Source organism: Lampris incognitus, chromosome 7 (assembly GCF_029633865.1).
Source record: "Lampris incognitus isolate fLamInc1 chromosome 7, fLamInc1.hap2, whole genome shotgun sequence".
In the NCBI taxonomy this organism is placed as follows: Eukaryota; Metazoa; Chordata; class Actinopteri; order Lampriformes; family Lampridae; genus Lampris; species Lampris incognitus.
This window is the reverse complement of record NC_079217.1, coordinates 63,594,150-63,600,952: the sequence shown is the minus strand read 5'-3', so window position 1 is coordinate 63,600,952 and position 6,803 is coordinate 63,594,150.

The window sequence follows — 6,803 nt, the reverse complement described above, 5'->3', positions numbered from 1 at the left end:
ACATGACATTACTAAAGTTAAACCAGGGCTTTTATTTTACACGTAACGACGTGACATTACTAAAGTTAAACCAGGGCTTTTATTTTACACGTAACGACATGACATTACTAAAGTTAAACCAGGGCTTTTATTTTACACGTAACGACATGACATTACTAAAGTTAAAACAGGGCTTTTATTTTACACCTAACGACATGACATTACTAAAGTTAAACCAGGGCTTTTATTTTACACGTAACGACGTGACATTACTAAAGTTAAAACAGGGCTTTTATTTTACACGTAACGACGTGACATTACTAAAGTTAAACCAGGGCTTTTATTTTACACGTAACGACGTGACATTACTAAAGTTAAAACAGGGCTTTTATTTTACACGTAACGACGTGACATTACTAAAGTTAAACCAGGGCTTTTATTTTACACGTAACGACGTGACATTACTAAAGTTAAAACAGGGCTTTTATTTTACACGTAACGACGTGACATTACTAAAGTTAAACCAGGGCTTTTATTTTGCTAAAAAATCAGAACGCTTGTGTGGAAAGATGGGACTTTATGAACACTTTAAAGATGAAGACAGACAGACAGACAGATAGATAGATAGATAGATAGATAGATAGATAGATAGATAGATAGATAGATAGATAGATAGATAGATAGATAGATAGATAGATAGATAGATAGATAGATAGATAGATAGATAGATACAGTGGCTTGCAAAACTATTCATACCCCTTGAACTTTTCCAAATTTTGTCACGTTACGACCACAAACATAAATATATTTTATTGAAATTTTATGTGAAAGACCAACACAAAGTGGCACACAATTGTGAAGTACATTGTTAAAAGAAAACCACAAGAAGTCCCGTTTGCAGTTTGCCAGAAGCCATGTGGGGGACACAGCAAACATGTGGAAGAAGGTGCTCTGGTCAGATGAGACCAAAATTCAACTTTTTGGCCGAAATGCAAAACGCTATGTGTGGCGGGAAACTAACACTGCACATCACTGTGAACACACCACCATCCCCACTGTCAAACATGGTGGTGGCAGCATCATGCTCTGGGGGTGCTTCTCTTCAGCAGGGACAGGGAAGATGGTCAGAGGTGATGGGAAGATGGATGGAGGCAAATACAGGGCAATCTTGGAAGAAAACCTGTTGGAGTCTGCAAAAGACTTGAGACTGGGGCCTCCGGAGGTTCACCTTCCAGCAGGACAATGACCCTAAACATAAAGCCCGGGCTACAATGGACTGGTTTAAAACAAAACAGATTCATGTGTTAGAATGGCCCAGTCAAAGTCCAGACCTGAATCCAACTGAGAATCTGTCTCTAGATGTGCAGAGCTGGTAGAGACATACCCCAAAAGACTTGCAGCTGGAGGTGCAGCAAAAGGTGGTTCCACAAAGTATTGACTCAGGGGGCTGAATACTTTTGCATACCGCACTTTTCAGCTTTTTATTTGTAAAAAAATTAAAATCATGTGTAATTTTCTTTGCACTTCACAATTGTGTGCCACTTTGTGTTGGTCTTTCACATAAAATTCCAATAAAATATATTTATGTTTGTGGTCGAAACGTGACAAAATGTGGAAAAGCTCAAGGGGTATGAATACTTTTGCAAGCCACGATAGATAGATAGATAGACATATAGATAGATAGATAGATATATAGACAGATAGAGACAGGCAGATAGACAGATAGACAGACAGACAGACAGACAGACAGACAGACAGACAGACAGACAGACAGACAGACAGACAGACAGACAGATAGATAGATAGATAGATAGATAGATAGATAGATAGATAGATAGATAGATAGATAGATAGATAGACAGACAGACAGACAGACAGACAGACAGACAGACAGACAGACAGACAGACAGATAGATAGATAGATAGATAGATAGATAGATAGATAGATAGATAGATAGATAGATAGATAGATAGATAGATAGATAGATAGATAGATAGATAGATAGATAGATAGATAGATAGATAGATAGATAGACAGACAGACAGACAGACAGACAGACAGACAGACAGACAGACAGACAGACAGATAGATAGATAGATAGATAGATAGATAGATAGATAGATAGATAGATAGATAGATAGATAGATAGATAGATAGATAGATAGATAGATAGATAGATAGATAGATAGATAGATAGACAAACAGACAGACAGATAGATAGATAGATAGATAGATAGATAGATAGATAGATAGACAGACAGACAGACAGACAGACAGACAGACAGACAGACAGACAGACAGACAGACAGATAGATAGATAGATAGATAGATAGATAGATAGATAGATAGATAGATAGATAGATAGATAGATAGATAGATAGATAGATAGACAGACAGACAGACAGACAGACAGACAGACAGACAGACAGATAGATAGATAGATAGATAGATAGATAGATAGATAGATAGATAGATAGATAGATAGACAAACAGACAGACAGATAGATAGATAGATAGATAGATAGATAGATAGATAGATAGATAGATAGATAGATAGATAGATAGATAGATAGATAGATAGATAGATAGATAGACAGACAGACAGACAGACAGACAGACAGACAGATAGATAGATAGATAGATAGATAGATAGATAGATAGATAGATAGATAGATAGATAGATAGATAGATAGATAGACAGACAGACATATAGATAGACAGACAGATAGACAGATAGATAGATAGATAGATAGATAGATAGATAGATAGATAGATAGATAGATAGATAGATAGATAGATAGATAGATAGATAGATAGATAGATAGATAGATAGATAGACAGACAGACATATAGATAGACAGACAGATAGACAGATAGACAGACAGACATATAGATAGACAGACAGATAGACAGATAGATAGATAGATAGATAGATAGATAGATAGATAGATAGATAGACAGATAGACAAACAGATAGACAGACGTCTCAAAACGTTTTACGTCAAAGGAAACAAAGAAAAAAAGGTGTCAGCGTTCAACAGATTATCATCTACCACACTGCTGTGTAAACCGTGTGTGTGTCTGTGTGTGTGTGTGTGTGTGTGTGTGTCTGTGTCTGTGTGTGTGTGTGTGTGTGTGTGTGTGTGTGTGTGTGTGTGTGTGTGTGTGTGTGTGTGTGTGTGTGTGTGTGTGTGTGTGAGCTCATGTCCATGCTGCCATCATACACTGGCATTAGCGCAGTAATAACATAATCCGGGGATTTGGCTGACAGGGGACAGCATGCTGCAGACAGCAGGGACTTATTAGCAGCCAGACGCCTGGTGGACCACCGACCCCCAGTCTGCTACACAACACCAACACACACCCGGGGACTCACACCTCACCACAACAAGACCAACACACACCCAGGGACCCAAACTTCTACGCAACAAGACAAACACACACCCAGGGACTCACACCTCACCACAACAAGACCAACACACATCCGGGGACTTACTCCTCACCACAACAAGACCAACACACACCCAGGGACCCAAACTTCTACGCAACAAGACAAACACACACCCAGGGACTCACACCTCACCACAACAAGACCAACACACATCCGGGGACTTACTCCTCACCACAACAAGACCAACACACACCCGGGGACTCACACCTCACCACAACAACACCAACACACACCCAGGGACTCACACCTCACCACAACAAGACCAACACACACCCAGGGACCCAAACTTCTACACAACAAGACAAACACACACCCAGGGACTCACACTTCTACACAACAAGACAAACACACACCCAGGGACTCACACCTCACCACAACAAGACCAACACACATCCGGGGACTCACTCCTCACCACAACAAGACCAACACACACCCGGGGACTCACACCTCACCACAACAACACCAACACACACCCGGGGACTCACACCTCACCACAACAAGACCAACACACACCCGGGGACTCACACCTCACCACAACAAGACCAACACACACCCGGGGACTCACACCTCACCACAACAACACCAACACACACCCCGGGACTCACACTTCTACACAACAAGACCAACACACACCCAGGGACTCACACTTCCACACAACAAGACAAACACACACCCAGGGACTCACACCTCCACACAACAAGACAAACACACACCCAGGGACTCACACTTCCACACAACAAGACAAACACACACCCAGGGACTCACACTTCTACACAACAAGACCAACACACACCCAGGAACCCACACTTCTACACAACAAGACAAACACACACCCAGGGACTCACACATCCACACAACAAGACCAACACACACCCAGGGACTCACACTTCCACACAACAAGACCAACACACACCCGGGGACTCACACTTCCACACAACAAGACCAACACACACCCCGGGACCCACACTTCTACACAACAAGACAATCACACACCCAGGGACCCACACTTCCACACAACACCACCAACACGCACCCAGGGACTCACACTTCTACACAACAAAACCAGCACACACCCAGGGACTCACACTTCCACACAACAAGACCAACACACACCCAAGGACTCACACTTCTACACAACAAGACCAACACACACCCAGGGACCCACACTTCCACACAACACCACCAACACGCACCCAGGGACCCACACTTCTACACAAAAAGACAAACACACACCCAGGGACTCACACATCCACACAACACCACCAACACGCACCCAGGGACTCATACTTCCACACAACAAGACCAACACACACCCAGGGACTCACACTTCTACACAACAAAACCAGCACACACCCGGGGACTCACACTTCCACACAACAAGACCAACACACACCCAGGGACTCACACTTGTACACAACAAGACCAACACACACCCAGGGACCCACACTTCCACACAACAACACCACCACACACCCAGGGACTCACACTTCCGCACAACAACACCACCACACACCCAGGGACTCACACTTCCACACAACAACACCAGCACACACCCAGGGACTCACACTTCTACACAACAAGACCAACACACACCCAGGGACCCACACTTCTACACAACAAGACAATCAATCACCTGGGGACTCACACTTCCACACAACAAGACAAACACACACCCGGGGACTCACACTTCCACACAACAAGACAAACACACACCCAGGGACTCACACTTCTACACAACAAGACCAACACATACCCAGGGACTCAGACGTCCAAACAACAAGACCAACACACACCCAGGGACTCACACTTCCACACAACAAGACAAACACACACCCAGGGACTCACACATCCACACAAAAAGACCAATACACACCCAGGGACTCACACTTCTACACAACAAGACCAACACACACCTGGGGACTCACACCTCCACACAACAAGACCAACACACACCCAGGGACTCATACTTCCACACAACAACACCACCACACAACCAGGGACTCAAACTTCCACACAACAACACCAACACACACCCAGGGACTCACACTTCTACACAACAACACCACCACACACCCAGGGACTGACACTTCCACACAACAACACCAACACACACCCAGGGACTCACACTTCCACACAACAAGACAAACACACACCCAGGGACTCACACTTCTACACAACAAGACCAACACATACCCAGGGACTCAGACGTCCAAACAACAAGACCAACACACACCCAGGGACTCACACTTCCACACAACAAGACAAACACACACCCAGGGACTCACACATCCACACAAAAAGACCAATACACACCCAGGGACTCACACTTCTACACAACAAGACCAACACACACCTGGGGACTCACACCTCCACACAACAAGACCAACACACACCCAGGGACTCACACTTCCACACAACAAGACCAACACACACCCAGGGACTCACACTTCCACACAACAAGACCAACACTCACCCAGGGACTCACACTTCCACACAACAACACCAACACACACCCAGGGACTCACACTTCTACACAACAACACCACCACACACCCAGGGACTCACACTTCCACACAACAACACCACCACACAACCAGGGACTCACACTTCCACACAACAACACCAACACACACCCAGGGACTCACACTTCTACACAACAACACCACCACACACCCAGGGACTCACACTTCCACACAACAACACCACCACACACCCAGGGACTCACACTTCCACACAACAACACCAACACACACCCAGGGACTCACACTTCCACACAACAACACCACCACACACCCAGGGACTCACACTTCTACACAACAAGACCAACACACACCCAGGGACTCACACTTCTACACAACAACGCCAACACACACCCAGGGACTCACACTTCTACACAACAAGACCAACACACACCCGGGGACTCAGACGTCCAAACAACAAGACCAACACACACCCAGGGACTCACACTTGTACACAACAACACCACCACACACCCAGGGACTCACACTTCCGCACAACAACACCACCACACACCCAGGGACTCACACTTCCACACAACAACACCAACACCAACACACACCCAGGGACTGACACTTCCACACAACAACACCAACACACACCCAGGGACTCACACTTCCACACAACAAGACAAACACACACCCAGGGACTCACACTTCTACACAACAAGACCAACACACACCCGGGGACTCAGACGTCCAAACAACAAGACCAACACACACCCAGGGACTCACACTTGTACACAACAACACCACCACACACCCAGGGACTCACACTTCCGCACAACAACACCACCACACACCCAGGGACTCACACTTCCACACAACAACACCAACACCAACACACACCCAGGGA